The sequence below is a fragment of the Calidris pugnax genome, unplaced genomic scaffold, assembly GCF_001431845.1.
Source record: "Calidris pugnax isolate Ruff unplaced genomic scaffold, ASM143184v1 scaffold42, whole genome shotgun sequence".
Taxonomy (NCBI): Eukaryota; Metazoa; Chordata; class Aves; order Charadriiformes; family Scolopacidae; genus Calidris; species Calidris pugnax.
In genome coordinates, this window is record NW_015090920.1 from 10,522,030 (window position 1) to 10,541,155 (window position 19,126).

The window sequence follows — 19,126 nt, forward strand, 5'->3', positions numbered from 1 at the left end:
TACACACAAAGCCACCAATCAACTTTGCTGCTGCCTCATGGCCCTGATTGGGATATTATTTATGATGCAGATGATGTGGGCACACAAAGAAGAACTTTTCCTATCCCTTTTCCTTGTCAGGCAAGACATAGGCAGTACCATAGCCTGACCTAGCGACAGTAAAAAATTAACGTCTTTGTTGTGGGAAATGGATTGTTTCCTTCTCTTTCCATTTACTATAAATAGAACATATTCAAAGATTTCTAACCAGGAAAAAGTAGAGGAGAGGGTGGAATGACAACGGAAGGAGTGCATAAATAACCTGGCTCTTTACAAATGCCACATATATGAAATATAAACAAAACATTAATTAAAACATTTACATTTTCCTCAATTTTTCCAAAGTTGAAAATGAAAAAGAAGATAAAAGCTGCAGTATAATCCAGGATAAAAATCTTTTTTAGGTGACAGAGATTTCAGAAAAGATATTCCACACAATTTTTCAGAGATACATCCCTAGTGTGAACATTTCATTTTCTCCGATTATCATAATATCTGCATGCTTAATTCACTACTCACAACAGCAGATTGCTTTCTGAAAGGAGGAAAGTAACAGCCTACAAAGTGAATGCATTCAAATCCCTTGCCACTAAAAATCAATAAACTGACCAATTTTGAAGCTGAGCTGTTTTATTACACAGTAATGAAGCTTAGAACTTTGTCAACCACCACATAGCGCTGGGACCAACCAAGCAGTTAAAGACAAGAAGAGTCTGGTAGAGATTTTCTTAAATAAATCAAATGATTCTGCAAAGATACACAGATGTCCAAAATTATTATATGTAAGTGAAAATTTTTTCAAGCTATGTAGAGCTGAACCTGAAATTGGCTCACTATAAATATGAAAACCACAAAGCGGTAGAACGGTTTCACTGCCTGAATTGAGGAACTTCACATTATTCCTGTGTGATAAAGCCTACTTAAATACCAATAAAGCCATAAACCTCATTTATTTTACTGCGTGTTTATTGAGACAAAACTCAAACTGCTTCAGAGAATCTATCATTATTTTTACAAATGTAGTGCAGCTTTTTGTGTAACACTAGCTTTTAAAGGTGGGGTTTTTTTCCTCAAAATTCAGAGAACAAACCAATTCAAAATTCCTACACTATTTACTTCAAACAATTTTACCCACGCGCTCTGTATATCTTAGAATTCTAACATTGGTTACTGTCACACTTTCCAGTATTGACACCCAGTGTGCCACTCAACAACCAGACAGGTTGCCTTTTCCACCTCCCCTGAAACAGACCTGAAGGTAACTTTCTATTCCCTTTGATGACCTATGAATAAATTCATTTTATACCACGGCCCCATAAAAACAATTAAGATGTGGTTCCAATTGGTAGAAGACACAAACTTTTCTGCAGCAAGGCAGAGAAGACAGCTGTTTAAAACTGCTTAGGATTTCAGAATGAAGACAGCATCCCATCTGTGATGGGCATTCTGATACTTCTCTGGGAAACATTAGGTTATTTATCTCATCTAGAAAATTTTTTTTATGAAACTATACTATTTACAGATCCATTTCTTCTTCTGTTTCTTCATTTGCCTATTTTTATCTTGGTATACAGCACATGTGACCTACAGGTTTGTTTTGAAGTTCTATGGCTACCTCCATGCATAATTGCGTTAACACTTGTTATTCAAGTCTCCACATTTTCAGGGGTATCACATAGAAAAAGGAGAGAACACTTAATGTTCTTGTCTCCCAGAACACTCGAGCTTTTTCCAAATTTAGTTGCTGCTGATCATGGTGCGTGCTGCCTTTTCTTTCTTTGCCTCATTAATTTCTGATATCTGCTGCATGGCTTACTGAACAATAACATATGCTCTCTGATCTCCCACTCTCTCCTGCAACCTTTTTCAAGTACACCTAGCAAAAGAAAACTAATTTGTTTGTAGGTTACCTCTGGAAGAATTATATTACATTTGGCAGAAGTGAGAATACTCACTCAAGGCTAAATGTTTGCACAACAGAGTGAAATTGAGTTTCACCTGAATATATTTGATCATGCATCAGTAAAGTATAGGTGTATTTTGATTTTTATGTATCAAATATGGTTAAGAATACGTATCACCACTGTAAAAAAATACCTTGCATATATATATATACCCACAAAGAGTATATTTTTTCAGTCATCCTTTTTTGCATTTTCAAAGATTGCAGTGATTCTCCCAGTTATCCCATTAAGAGTTCCTGATGCTATATAATTTGAGATATTGATATCCACTTCTAGACATCTAAATGGAGATTTGTGCTTTTTTTGAGCTTCTGTCACAAAAAGGCATTTTGAGTATTTAAAGACCACGAGCTTCTTAAAGAGTTTAATGGCAATATGAAATGTTCTGAGAAACACTGAGAGAGCATCTTATCACTTGGGAAGGGATAGGAAAGATTGAGGTCCTGCTTGTTGGTTGAGCAGCCAAAACCCTAAGTTGGAATGGAAATTCTACAATCCAATTCTATATGTTTTGTCAGTGAAAAAGAGTCATTCAAACAGAAAAATATTTTTTAAAATAAACAAACATATATACACAGAAAAGGTTTCACTGCAAGCACTTCTGGGAAAACTGAACCTTTAATTTCAGTGACAAATTCATCTCCCCTGGGAGTTTCGTTTTTCCCTGTTTTCAACAGTCTGGTGTGGCCCCATTCTTGCAAAACTGCTCATTTCACCAATGTTATCTACAGATAGGAGATTTTCTGTTCGCAACATGCATGAAAGAAACAAGTGTGCCAAGTTTTATGTGCTCAATTCCATCCTCTATCCCATATGTAAGTGGAAAGCTGTGTGATAGATTATTTTTTAAACAACAATAAACCTCTCTCTTCATTTTGACTACCAAGTCTATTATCTTGTTTTATTTCCTTATGCTCCCTTAAAATAAGTTGGAAACTAGCTTCTTAGGAAGCATCCTTCTCCTCTTTTGTTTTTTTGCTCCTCCTAGCAAAAAAATCCCTTGTATATATGTTTTCCTGAAGCTTTCTAGGGAGCCCTTGGTTAGCAACTAACAGTACCTTGTCACTTTTACTGAGGGTATGGTTCTGTAGCTTCTGTGTGTGCAGAGGCATCATCAAGTTCAGTGGTTTTTCCAGAGCAAGAGCTGCTAACAAAGAATAGCATCCTCAAAGAATGGGAAGTTTTAAACAGACCTATTATATCGCTGTGTCACCAAAAATATAACCACGGAGCCAAATTTTTGCTTCTGCCAATTCCCAGAGCTGCAGAACACACACATATTTTTGAGAGAGTAAGAAGCCAATGTACCATAAAACACACACACACGACCACGAGTCTTCTACCTTCATCTTCTACCATCACAAAAGACAGTTACATATAACTGCTTTTGCCAGTGGGGGATCCTCACTAGTAAACAGAATTTACAGCCTCCCAACATACAGACAGTATGCTCTCCTCAGTATGGTCAATTTACAGTCCACAAATGTTTGCTGTGCTTCCAGAGCTTCTGCCCAAAATTTTATTTAGGGTAGGGCTTTTCTAGAAGATTTGAATTTTATCTCAGCTTCATAATTTCAATGGATTGTTATTTCTATAAATGCTAAAATACTGCTCTACTAAAAGATTAAATATATATGCTTGTGCTAGACATAAAAAGGCACAAAAAAACTTTCACCCAAGTAAAATCCCTTTGGAACGGAAGATTTAACAATTTTTTGAAATGAAAGTTTTGCACAATATTAATACAGAAAAGATGGTTGTCAATTTTTTCATCGTTTTTGACCAGAGTAGTAAGAGATCGTGGTCTTTTCCATAATTCTTTCCTATGTGAACTAAAATAAGTTCTTACAGAGTAGGTGCAAAAAACTCCACAGTGGTGTCCATATCTCCATACTCACTCTAACTGAAACCAAGAACAAACACATTTTCTCCCTACTTAATAATCACATTCAAACCTTAAAAACCTTTTTCAGGTAAGATACTGTTCCCCTTTTTATAAAGGAAACCATGTCCATCATCACCCAAAGCTGAAGCCTGTTTACCATGATATGAGCAATTCTAAAATTTTCCAGAAGGAAATAGTCTAAAGAAATGATGGCAAAGAAAAGTAGAATCTATTTAGGACAATAAAAGATAATTATATAGCACATAAAAAGGGGAGAGTGTGTGTGTGTGTGTCATATTTTGCCATTTACCACCCTTGCTGTTTTGATACAGCTGCACATTTTTATGTGAGAGAGTTTACACATCAAAATAATTTCCTGATTAAAGAGGAAGGAAAAAAAGTCACTTGAATTATTATTTATGTAATGATTCAATGAGTAGGCTTCTAGGAATCACCCATAGTCTGAATTTAAAGTTAAACAACAAAACTGTAACCCTGTATGCAATTAATTCCCCAACATTACAGCAAATTGTGTTGTGAGAGCATTCACCTGACTGTGAGTGAAGGAACTGACTGACAAAGCTCTTGACATCTCCAACACTCTAGGGCAGCCTTTGTTAGAAAATTCTTCTCCCCCAGCCTCTCTGTGACAGTTACAAATAAATCACAGACTGCATGGACACACACGTCTAAAAAACTAAAGGCAAAGTTGGATAAGCCTGATACCACTAAAATGCTATACAATCAAAGCAGTAACAATAGCAAAAGGACATTATTCAATAGTGTCACTATGTCCAAAAATGTAATAGTGCTACTAGACATAGTGCTAAGGAAATTCCCATCAACAGTATGGAATATTTTTTCACACTTCTAAAAGCCACTACTGCACCATTTACACTCTCTGCCTCAGGAGTTTTAGTCAAAAGAATGAATACCCTAACATGAGGATTTTGGTTTCTACTCAAGAACCACATCTTAACAGACCATAGAAACCACAGAAACAGAAAGGAATAATCCTCATTTATTTAATCATGAGTTAAAATAGCGTCTGAAAATCTTGTAAATTCTGTCAAATTAATACACAACTTCAAATCCAATACAAATGCAGGAGAAATGCTTAGTTGGGTTTTCCATCCTGTGTCACGGGCTGTCATGCAGATTTCAATTTAGGAATCCCTACTGTTATTGAAACTCAAAACTGAAGAACACCTTTGGCTTTCCTGGACCAATGTCAATCAGAAAAATTGGGACTGACCCATAATTTAAGCACATTTAGTACGTAAAGTAACAGTTAACATGAATGCCCTTTTTCAGTTATTTTCCAAGCAAAATTGTCTGTTACTGTAAAGTTTCACTGCAAAGCACAGTATTATAGAGCACAATAACATTAACAAAACTTAAAAAATTCATTAGAAAGTTCAACTTAAAAGCACTCAAAATAAGAAAAAAGGAAGATATTTTTTCTTGCTGTCACCTGTATCTCCCTCTTGGAAATAATTTACTTCACTTTCTTGCTGTTCGTTCTCTGACCTACACAGAAATATCCTTGTAGCCTAATTAATGTCACACCCTAATTAGAGTAGCTATTCAGTGAACTTCCTGCCATTGCTATCTCCATTATGTCAGGGTGTCTTCTCTCTCCATGCAGGAAATTCAGAGAGTGAAGTACGAGAGGTGGGTTGTGAACTGTGAACAATGTACAGCCAAGATCCAGCAAAAGAATGACTGCAGAAAATTTCTGAAAATGTTCAAAAGGTTTACAAAGGGGATGGAAAATCTCTTCTCATAACACAAGAATTAGCTGGCACTTGATGAAATGTGCCCAAGTTAAGAAACAGTATATTTTCCCCATACTCCACAACTGTTTGCAGAAGCACCGGCACAGTATTTTTACTAGAAAAATCTTATAAAATTCAAAAAGTAATTACATAAATTACTGGAACAAAGATCTATGAAAAATCGTTATTAAATGCAATGTTTTGCATAAAAGAGCTGACTCAAATCTCTATGCTGCCAATTATAGAAATCTGAGACTATTTTGGAGGAAAGATCATTCCACACTTGCCTTCTTTTTCTATTATTTTCCTAATCATTCCTTCTGACCACTGCTAGAAACAACACATTGAGTTAGGAAGACCTTATATCTCAGCCAGTATGATAATTCTTCTCAGCAAAGGACACACACCTTTACTCATCCTGTGACTTAACAAGCAGGACACTACTTTTCTGGCTCTTCTCAGATTCCAAACCATCGTCTCAGTAACAGTGTTCCAGGTTCACACAGATTTCAGATTAAACTAATGTTAATCAGTGGTATGAAAGCATCAACAGCTTTGGCTTGACTTTTTATTCCATCTGTGTCATATTCACCTCTAAGACAAGGCAAAATACTGGACACTCTAGACCCAAGGAAAGTCACTTATGATTTAGCTGTGGTTTAAATTTAATGTTTCTTATACTTTCTAGTAATGAAGTTTGGGGTGGGGTTTGGTTGGTTGGTTTGTTCATTTGTTTTTTTTTTTCACTGAAAAACTGAAAAATCAAAAAGAAACATACCATATAAATGGAGCAAATAATTTATTGCTCTAAATAAAATCTTAATAATCTAATTAAAATACAACAACTAGCTATTATTAGTTCAGTGACCATAATACATACGCTCAGAACCCACCTTAACTGCTAAACACAGTAAAGCCTCAAGACCAATTCAGTTAAAAGCTTTGTAGAGAAACACTTACAGGTACCTATCTAGCCTTCTATAGGGTTTTTCTGGCTCACCCCATTATGCTCTCCTGGGTCCTAAGGCTGATGCTGCCAGTCTTCTGCAGGAGGGGATGGGGGAGTCACAGAAAAATCCATGTTTTCACTGAGGGACAGGGGATGAAGACCTTCTCAGTATTGGGACTGGTGTTTATCCAAAGATGTTTTCTTAACACAGCTTGTTTTTTCTTCACTAATTTCTAGGTAAAGGCTGCAAAAACTTGTGGTATGCAATTTTTGATACAAAGCTTTCTACTAAGCAGATCACAATCAGCCTTTCCATTCCTGGACTGCAAAATAGCATTAAAACACTATTTTGCAAGAATTTAGGAGATGTGTGTATTGTGCATGGTTTTTAATATGGCAGGGTTCCCCTTATAAGTTGGTTCCTAAAGTACTTTCATCATGTAGCCACTAAAATAATTATCTGGGATGTATGCCAGATGCAGACACATCTCACATACAGAATTTTTATCTAGTCTAGAAGAAAATACAGATTCAGATATCTGTAGGTTTATCTCCTATTTTTCCAGATGTATGAACACATTTCTCTACAAAAACAAAACCTGTTAAAATAAGCCAGTTAGTTTATAAAAGTAACAGACTTAAGACCGTAGAAACATAAATCCTGAGATAAATAGTATATAAGTCCTCATTTTGTAGTTCACATTGAAAATTTTGACCCTTGTTCTACTAAGATTCTAGATTATACAGAAAGACTACAAATCTGATTTTTTCTAGCATGCTCTGTGTATCTGCAGGGAAGAGTGGTTTTCTGCTTCTTTCTACCTGAAACAAAATTATGTAACAAGTCCTGAAAGATTTCACAATTCTCTTTGAAAAGGTGGGCTAAAAAAAGCAAAGGGGTGCCAGACAGATCTCTGCACAAGGTGCTAACTGATGCACGTATGAGATTGGAAGATCTCAACAGCGATGAGAGAACCTTCAGAACTGAACTTCAAGATAACAATCACAACATTAAGCTGCTTATCAAAAATATCACACCTTTTGCTATTCTATTTACTGTGATTCCTATCTTTCTTCTTTCCCCATTTGCTGTGATCACCCTTTCAATGCACTTCTTCCCCCCAACTCTCTCTGGCAGAAACAGCAGCAGTATTCCCTTAAAGAGATGACAGTTCTCTGGTCTCCTCTCTTCTTTCATCCCCCTTCCTCCTCTCTGTCTCTCCAATTTACACAACTAGATGCATAACCCACTTCAGCCCCTGGTTTATTTTCCTCCCTCACAGGTCTCTAGTTTGAATTTTCAAGTATTCTGACATCTAAGCAAGACAAATCCTTGAACGTGTCAGATTATCTTGCTTAGCTTTTAAGACACTGAATAGCTCAAGAGATTGCTAATGGCAAGAGAGTCTCTTGTTTATAGTCTGTGGTTTCAATACCAAATCATGCCCACAGTGGCCTTGAGCCAGTTTTATCTGATGCCTGCTTCATGAGGATACAAGTTGTTGAGCCCAACATCAGATTTTACAACAGATGATCACAGCTAGCACTTCTGCTGTCAGTCTTGGGGAAGAAAAAAAAAAAAAAGGCTGAGCACAGAAATAGAAAGTAAGGGAATGCTTTACAGGTGCAGAGATCCCTGAAGCAGTAAACACCCACGTTACTAGGCCTGCATGATGCCATGCAGTCCGGTGCCACGCAAAGTTGTCAGCTTGATCCTAGAAGCAGTACGCAGCTATAAACACATCAAGCTGGATTTTGTAGCTCAGGCATAGCATCTCCCTAACAAAGGTGTACTTCTTAAAGACCTCATCTGAACCCTAAGCTTTTGTATTTCTGTAGAAAGTGCACGCACGAGTCAGTGCAGAGAGGCCTGGAGCTCTGGGGCCACCATCATCAGGACTTAATTCACACAAGACATACAGTAATACCACGTTTTCTTGAATAACTAAAATATGGGAGTTTTACCCTTAAGACACACAGAAGAAAAAAAAAAAAATTCTCTTAACTGTTACCTGCAACAAGGCTGTTGAGGTATCTGTTTGCTTGTGTAAGAATGTACTGGAACAAAGCAATGCTCCACAAGTTTGCTACCAAAGCTGCAACACTGAGCTGCTTCAGGTGTTAGAAAAGCCACACAAATATAGAGTGATACTTCCCTTGCCAAATGCTTCCAGCTTCCAGTAGTTTGCTGTTCCTGGATTTCTATATCCGAAGGTTGCGTTTAACACTGGATTTAACAGCCACCCATATATCCTACCTACCTGTGTTTGTGGTGTCCCTCATTTAAAGTTAATTATATAAAAATGCACAAATGTCCATGCCAGTAGATTTATGTATGTGTATTAAAACATACACAAAGAACAGCAACCAGGAGAAAAAAAGCACAAACATCCATCTTAGCTCCAAACTTTGGAATAGAACCAAATCAAGAGACTGGTTATAACGCACAGGCACTTCCCATCAAAATCCCTCACATTCTGAGTATCTCCCTAACAAAAGGGATTATTGAATTAAAGAAGGGATTGGTCCTGTCACTGGTCCAGAGTCAACTAAACATTGCGGGGGGATGGGGAGGGATGTACAGATGTTGGGATCATATTCCCTCTTCCCCTCCCCTCAACTGGAAGAAGGCAATTTATTTAAAACAGAAAATTTTAGACCTCTCCTGAGGAGTGTATGAATAGCTCACAGCTGCCTTAAACCTTCCTGAGATATGCATAAACTACATTTTTATTAGAGCTGGATTATACTAGCAGCTATCCAGGAGGTTCAAATGCCTAACCACTGGAGACAATCAGAAGCACACAAAGATCTCTGCATAATGAACATAAATATCCTTTCAAACAGAAAATCATAATCTACTCTGCTGTAATCAAGTCTATATTGTTGCATAAAGAATTTTAAGCAGAAGAGCAATAGATAGGACAAGAAAAAAAAGAGAGGAACAAAAGAAACTTGAATGTTTCTTCATGATCCCTCTGTTTTAATCATTTTTTCAATAAAATAGTTATACATGATAATTCATTACAAGATAGTTTCTTTCGTCTCACAAGTACAATTCTAACACTAACAAGGTAGTCTTTCATCCTCATATTTTAAATCAAAACTTCTTTCAGGAGTTTCAAAGTGGGTCTAGGATTTCAGCATACATTTTTGAGACTAACTAGTGCCTGAAACGCATACAGATAGTCACAGCCTATTACCAGCATTACGGGAACAGCTTTATACAGTTCAGACTCCTTTCGAACAAATGCAAGCCCAGTTCCAAAGCACAGCTCAGGTAAAGAGCTGACTGTCAAAGATGCCTGGAGCACTTCTTCTACTGTTCACCCATTACCTGACCCCCCACGTAACAACTTAACTAGTGGTGGACTCCGGCAAGTGACTTTTCAACAACAGAGTAATAATACCCTCATTCTGAATTTTACATGCCTGCTTTGCAACGTTTAGAAAAGAGGATCATACAGGAAATCTGGGACCAACCTACAGAAGAAAATGCAGCCTACTATGCACCGTGTTTCTGTCAGTAAATTCATACCCTAAATATTCTGAGGAATGGAAAACATACTAAGTTATATTAATCCAGAACAGATGCCACCTTTGGTTTCTTGGCAGCAAAATCCTTTTAGAGGTATTATCTTTACTGGATCCAATGAGCAGGAATTAAATAAAATGGAATAGAACAAATGAAAACAGGTGCATTTACTCCTAAAAAGAGTCCTGCTGCAGAAGGAATGAATTGATTTGTGCAATTGAATGTACTGTAAAATAGTCAGAAGAGCCTTTGGAAATATTTATTGCAAAGACTTCCCTACGATCACCCAAAGTATTTTCACAAAAATCAGTTACTTATTGAATGAGTGTCTCATGTTTACATTTTATGCCTATAAACACTGTATCTCCAGTAAGTGCTATTTATGGAGCACAATTAAATGACGTATTTTCCCCCCACATTCCTGATAGCACCTCCAAAACACACAAAAAATTTCTGCTACATCATACAGGCTTTTTCAGGATAGGCAGAGATAATTATATCTGAATGCAGAACTGAATATTTAGGTAATATATAAAAGTAGCAATGGTCTATTCACATACATATTTAACACTACAGATGTGAAAAATGTCAAACACTTATTAAAGGAATAAAAATTATTCCAATATAGAAACCAAAACCCTAGCAGTAATCTTCATTAAGGGCTTATTTCTACAGAAAATGTAAAAAAATAAGGTGTTTTAGAAAGACTGTATTAAAAAAAACCAACCACAAAATACAAATAAAGATGAAAAATGTAAACCCAGATCGAACTTCAGATCAAGCTAGCAAGGCATGTAAATCTAAGTTACATTTCAAATGAGCAGGCTGCATGCAAACTCCTGAGCATCCCCCAAGTGTCACGATTTTCCCACTATCTCATTACAAACAAATCCAAAATCCAATTTAAAAAATAAGGTGTAACACTATACAGTTTATGGATTTTGAAAGCATGGTAGAAATGCTTAAAGGAAACTTTAAAAAAAAAAACACAAACCCAACAAACAGAGAGAGAGAAAAGTAGAGAAAATTTTGGCACGAAATAAAAATGCCTTAATAGTGGGACCCACTGTGCTCTGGATTAGTTTCCCAAGATAAATGCTGAAAGCCTCATCACTTGATTAGTTAAAACAAAGCACTAGGAAATATACATTCTAAATATACCAAGGCAATCTTGCACTGGATGAGATTGAATTGAATGGCATAATACATATTTTTCCAATTGTAATTTCTATGACTATGAAAATATTGCATTTAAAATGGAAATGCATTATTAATGGCATACGCAGAGCTTAATAATTTACTATCAGTTTTTATGTTGCCTAAACAACCCAGTATATCATTTCATTAGTACATGCAGATCCCGGGAGAGCCTAACCAACAGGGGCAGGGAAAAAAAAAATGGAAAAAAATCACTTAGCTCTTCAAGAATGTAATAGCTATTTACAGTCATAAGACACAAGTACAGGGCGATAAAGAACAGCAGGTTCTACAGCTTGCAAGGCAAAAGCAGAACTCAGCTTTGAGAAGTGGAGGAGAAAGAAAGAGATGTAGCATTGTTTCAAGTTAAAAAAAAAAAAAGCGCAGGCTTAGATGGACAAACTCAGACAACATTAATTGATTCACGTCTGCTGCCTTTGAAGTGGGGGCTCTGGCTATATAAATGTAATAGCATACTGCATATGCACTTGGTGGAATCTAATTTGCAGTCATCTAATCCATCTAGTGCTGATGTCCCGATCGCTGGGGGAGATCACCTACAGACAACTCAATATCTTACACATCCCTTTGGAGGGGAAAAAAAAAAAAAAAAAAAAAAAAAAAAAAAAAAAAAAAACCAACCACCAGAAAAAGAAGGAAAGAAATGGAGCAGTGGTTTGTGGAAAAAAAAATAAGGAAATAAGGAAGATAACTCCTTTTTCTTGAATCAATGCAGAACAGAAAAAAACCAACAGTGAATTTAGCATAATCAGAAACTAAAAGGGATCCTTTTAAACTGCCTGCTACTACTACCTAAATACAGGAGAACGCAAGAATCACTTAGCTGCACCAACACCTTGAATATTAAAAAAAAAAATAAAAAGCACTTAGTAACAGGAATGAAAAGCAATTAAAGCTCTTTCATGGAAACATCCTGACAAGAAGCTAATAAGACAAAGGCTGGATACAGCTACACAGCAGCTGGTATCTGATATCATGCTAGTACCATTAATATGAAAGAGGAAAACATTTTTTAATTAACATACCAGTGTATTTACAGTGTGTACCTGCGACAAGGTTCAGTATGTTTTGAGCACTCTTCACCTCTGTATTCACATATGTGAAATTGTATCATCTTTCGAACTATGCTCTTTGGCAGAAAAGGGGTGAGCACACTCTCATGTTTGCCTCTTAACCAGCCCATTTTGGCAGTGGTGGGGCATGGGTGGGCAGCAGGAATTTTCGTCTTCATACTCCCCAGCCATTAACTGGGCCAGGGAGTAGGTTAATCTTAAAATTTATTAGACATTACAAACCACAGTGCCTGGGTTTCACCTTTCCAGGCATGATTATATCATTTAAAAAAAAAGACATACAGGTCTATGCAGGGAGTCCTCAGGTGCTAATTCAGAAAACCTCTGTGCTGTTGAAGCTGCATAAAGGGATTGGGTTCTGCATGCCACAATGCGTTTCAGATTTCATGCCTTTTTTTAAAAAAAAATTATCTTTCCTTAATCACAAAAATTTATGTTTAAAGCCATACATTTTTCTTTTTTTAAATATCCATTCCAGATAGATAAGAATTTTCTGGCTTAATCCATAACATGCCTTATTGGTTTTTTGTAGGGCTGTTCCAATAACATCAGCTTTTTTAAGCCTGCAGATACCCAGAGCACAGCGATCAGAAAAGAAAAACATACACCACCACCACCCAAAAAAAAAAAAAAAAAAAAAATCAAACCAAAAAAAAACCCCAAAACAAAAGACTGAGCAGCTCAACTCAAGCAGCGAAACCCAAAAGATTGGGTTGGTGGCATTCCCTCTCTCTGAGGACTTCATGCAGCAGCCTTGCAGAAAGCATAGTCCTTAATGTTGACAAATCATTTGCATTTAAAACAAAATTTTTCTTAAAATTCAGCAGCCTTTCTGCATAAAGTAGTCCAGGGGGACAATTACATAAGGATATCTACTCAATTTTGACACTTCTTTTTATAGAAAGAAAATACAAAAACATAAAAAGAAACCAAATGCTTCCATTGTCCTAAAAATTAACAAAGAGCACTAGTGACGGCCAACATTTGTATACTTTCACTCCAAAAGTACAGCACTACTTGACTGATTAATAGTACACTTCTGTCCTCATTCCGTACAGTGGATAAAGTTTATTATCCCATGTCTCAAAAATAAGTGGTGTCAACGAAGTGAAACAATGCGAGTTTATCAAACGCCTATTTAGTTTACAGAAATTACACCTCCCTCTCTGCTGCTTGGAAAGACAGTACAGTACATTCCTGAAAGTATGCACTTTCAGTGATATTCTTTTGCAGGAATGGAGCTCCCACTCTACACCCCAGCAGTTTGACTAGCAAAAGTTACAGCAGCTGGCATCCTCAGCTCTCATATTCAGAAGAGCCTTCTTGTTCTTTTTTCTACCCTTTCTAACCTCATTCCCCCTTGCACAGAGACACGCGTTACAGTAGGGACCGGGGGGCAAGGACTAAAGCCCTAAGCATGCATTAAATTAACTCATTTTAAATTTAGAGACGCACGGACACACCAAACTATATAAGACTTGGTCTCAGGGGCAACTTTTTATACTGCCACAATGTTCCATTTTCACTGTACTACCTCTCCAAATGGAAAGGCAGTAATTTAGAGCTAAGCAGCTCTAACCTGATAGCATACACTTATAATTAAAGGGAAATATTTAAAGTAGGACTCAGAAGAATAGAATATTTTTTTCAAGAAGTGCGTGAAATGGGCCTATCCTGATATAGGTGTTATTATGTAATGGAACACCTATGAAGGCATTTGACAGACAAAAGCTTTTTAATTATCTTTTTAAAGTCAGGGTTATACTTCAGTCACAGTTAAGTGTATTCGGTTGGAAGGCATGGAAAGTTTCAGTAGTGCTCCAGCAAAATAAGAGAAGCTAGTGATTTCAGATGGTAAAATAAACATATCTAACATACATACACACATATCCACAATTAGTACACACACATGTACAGTACACACACACTTTTTACCACAAAGCTGATTTATTTTCCCTCTGAACTTTTGTAGTCACCAGAACTTCAAGCTGTCCTCAGCAAGCCAGACACAAAGAAACGCTCTGCCTCATTTGGAAAAGTTTTAAGCCTACCGTGCTGTAGCTTTGAAACTGTTCCTCCAGACAAAAGTAAGCCTAAAAACTGGTAATTACAGTGTCGCAGCTGTGGCAACATTCAAGTTAGGGCTGAGATGGTGCTTCCATTCTTGTTACGACATTGTCAGAAAATAACGCTTTGGGCTGAAACTTCTTATGCTTGATCTCACTGCAGATGTTTGCGTTTATAGATTTCTGTTTGTTTGTTTGAAGGAAAGGGGACAGAAGGGTAGAAAGGAAAAAGAAAACGGTAGGTTGCATATACAGCTTTGTTGCTAAGACTAATATGTCCAGATGTTTTAAGCCTAGATAATGTAAAATTCATTGTGGGCCACATTCTTCCCTCATTTTTAATCCTATTGTGCTCCACTGAGCAGAATTTAGACGTTTCATTTCAAGCCTGGAAAGTGCCTTCTGCTTTTAAATAGTACATAATGTCACATTGGGCTTTTTACTTACTCTGCTCATCTGGCTCATTAGCCTTGTGAGACTTTCCCAAATCCTAAATCCATGTTCAGTGTAGAGCTGTCCAGAGAAAGCAGACAACAGAGAGTTGGAGTGTGCTGGAGAGTGATCTGCACTACTGAATATTGAGGATACACACACATATCACTTTTCTCATCTATGGATTCTCAGTTGCCCTGATCCTGAGTGTTTACATTGGTCAGAGCTGCCTCAGATTGGTCTGATGCAGCACACTAGTACTCTGAGTCCTCTCATAAGAGAGTCATCCAATAGTGAAATCTATGGCAGTTTAGCAGATGAAATGGAAAATATTTTCAGCACATGCCCATCACTGTAATATTGCACAACTGATAAACCTGATGAAGTCAGTAACAATGAAAATTGAAGATCACCTGGGAATTTCTCCCAAACTTTAGAAAGCATCATACTAATTACAAAAGTTTGTGATAATATAACATCACAATTTTTAATTATAATGTCATTTTAGAAAATATCCATCAATGCAAACCAATCACTAGAAGTCAGGAATTCTCAGCTTCCAATCACAAGTATTTTACGCAGCATCACTTCATGACTTCAGCCAACCCACTGGGAAATTAAAATAGCAATGTAATCTACTTACTTGCCACACAAGGATAATATTAACAACTTCTACTTATACATATATGGTAATATGCATGATTTCTAAACATAACCCACAATGCCACTTCCACTGTATTTTGCATTAAGTCCCCTGGTTCATGCACTCCAGAACAGGAACATCTGGTACCATGCATACTTTTCAGCACAAGTAAAGACAGACTATTCTCTCTGATACACTAGGGGCTAAAATGGGCAAAGGAAAGTCAGTATCCTATTGATGCAGAATTGTTCATACATTAGGTGTTCAATAGTTAATTTTTTGGCTTATTTGTACAACTGTGCTTCCTGTATTTAAGTTAAGGCAACCAGAAGAGTTGGTCTGTAATTAATCTTTTAAATATAACTTTATTCTTTTTTTTTTTTTTTTTTAAATATTTATGTATTCATGTAGTGTAATTGTAAAATAAAGCCCTTCACTGCAGTGCATACACTCGGGGGGATGAAGATAAGGTTGTAGTGGGAAAAATTAACTGTGAATTTCTTGACTTGTGTATAATAAAATATCAATTTAAATGCTATATTAATATTCATATATTTGATTCTGTAATTGTTTTAATTGAGAGAGACCAATTAGTGAGGAAGAAAGTGCCTATTAGCCCACAATAAAAATAATACATATAAGTACTTCATTTTGTAAAGAGGTCTCTGCTGGTTTTTATTGAAATTTCCACTTAGGGAGATCGCTGGGGTTTCTAACCTGCTTTTTTAAAACTGAAGAACTTTTCATCAATTATACCATAAAACTTGAGGAACTTCCACAGCTCTGCAATTTAAATCATGTTATGCCTTTGTAAGTAGATGTGAAACTCAAAAGAAACTAAGGTTGATATTTTTAAGCATAAATTACATTCTACTAGGTTCTTTATTCCTATTTCATTTAACCTCTGGTAACTTACAGATCAGGCCACTAAGAAAAAGTGCACTATTAGTGTGAGAGAGGACGCACTATTATGTGAACAAGCACTTTAAAAATCTTGTCAAATATTTTGGTTTCCCGCTTGGCTTTTCTTGGGAGGAAAGGAACATCAGCAAAACTTTGCCTGAAAATTGGCACTCAGTTTTAACAGCTAAAGTTATACTCTTTCACAAATAAGGAGGATTACTTTCAATACGTTTATGGACTTATACCACACACATCCTCCCCTTTTAACTCCAATGAAATTTCCATTGCCAGCTCCTCAAGTAGAAAAGAACCCATCCTACAGGAAACATAGGCGGGGAAAGCATAACATTATTTGAGAAAAGAATTATCCATCCTGTAAGTTTATTAAGTGCACAGAGAAACACAGTACTAAATCCCTAGGGCACAAGGATTAATATTACTGTAGTCTGCCTCCTTCAAAATTGTTTTCTATCATGGATGGCTTGGACGTTTCGTGTGAAAGAAATCATGAGGGACACATTTGAGAGTCAAAAAACGCAATCGCACTACACTATGTTCCGACAACTGATAAGTGTCATTACTTACTAACCAGCAATGATTAAAACAGATGGATTATGCAGCTGTGACAAGCAAACTTCATAATCCTCACTTCACAGTATGGAAGAATATCCACTCATAAAACCTGCCTCTTAATCTTCCCTGGATCCACCAGCCTTTAATGCATTCACTGTAACTCACCTTCAAAGATGACTGCAACTCTCTGGAGCGGTTGCTATAAGGAAAAGGGCATTATTTTTAAAGGTGAAGTTTGTCTACAAAGCAAGATGGGATGCCTACTTGGAAGAGATGGCAAAGCAGACTACAAAATGCTATACCTTTTTCAAAGAGAAGTATTTTATTATTAAATGCAAGTGCTTAACGTTTTGAAATAGGAACAAGTATCTTTTTTATAACACCTGTACAATGCTGTGAGCACCTAATTGTGTTGTCACAATTGAATTTGCATCTTAAAGTGATCACTTTGTATGAAAATTTTATTAAAAGAATAAAAGGGAGAGATTTTATAGAGGTTCTTTTACATTGGTTTGGGTTGGTTTTTTTGGTTTAAATATGTTTAAATATGTTTTGGGTTTTATTTTACAGAACCTTGTGTACCTCTGAAATATGACAGTCACTGTGCAGGATGGTATTGTGTGACTGGTGATACTGAAAAGACACCGTAAAGAATACTAATTGAGAATAGAACATTTCTCAACAATAAATAAATATCTTGAAAAGCCGATGAAGAAAAGGATGACTTAATAATGGGATAATGATACACACTGCATCAAAGTCTGTTAATTGAAGGTCTGCCATGACCAGTGAATAACATTCATTGTAAATGTCTGGAGAAAAATAATACCCTGCTAAAAGTAGAAAATGATCAAGAGGAAAGAAAATTGTAAAGGAATGAAAATTAGTAGACTTTACATACTAAAATATAATGGTAGATCTCAGAGCCTAGAATGGCAGACTAATTTTCCAAATTAGACTGGTTAGTTAATTGTGCACTTCAATATGCCAGACATTTCTGAATAATACTAAAAATGATCACAAGTTTCATAGGGAGTAAAAATCATCTAAGAACTATACTAGCTTAAAGACATGCATACACAAAACAAAGATGACAGAAGCAGCCTAACAAACAGAGCTTTACTGTCTATATAACTAATCATCTGTGGTTCAAATCTGACTGCAGGTTTAAAGAATATATATATATATATATTGGAATTGGTATCTCACATGCTAGAATTTTGTCTGTAAAAAGATGAAAAGCTGCAAACACACTTGTGACATTGAATAATGACAAATATTATCAATTTAGAAAAAAGTCATTATTAATATATTCCATTCAATAGTGTAAAAATTAAGTCACATATATGCCAAAGAGGGAAAGTATTTAAATTCGTATAGAATGGTATTTGGAAGTGCTACAAAGAATGTGGATTACGTATTTAAAAGATGTTATTAAAGAATAACATACACATTGAAAAGAACAATTTTAAGCATTTCATTATTTTACTTCATTTAAATAATCCTGGTATCTGCTCATCACTAGAAGAATGAATGATGACTTTTCTGCTATGCTCTATAGTACTCAGAAGACTCTATTTCAGAACAAAGAATGGAGCAGAGCACAATTTTGAAAAAACACTATTTCAAGAAATGACATAGGTGTGACTGCCTGGGAACATTTAGGATAGATAAACTAACCAGATCTGGACACATTCCTAATCCATGCTGAGAGCTATTAGAATTAACCAGGCGGGGAAATAACCACACTGGAAGAAATAGGATCTACGTGGCTGTTCATATACAGAAGGCATGCAAAAGATGACAAATTAGCAAATTGCTCTAAGTAAACCATTTCAAAACCTCAGAACACCAGAAGGGTACATCCAGTGAAATAAAAAGAATAATATTAAAGAAAGTGCTTATCAACATGAATGTAATTAGCTTTAGGAAATCTTTTTCACAAGGTATAGCTGAGGCCAAGAGCTTAAAAGGATTTAAAAGACTAATGCAAATACATATAGATAATTAAAGAATCCAAAATTACAACAGCAACTTAATTCATAAGTGTTTATTTCATAAGTGTAAG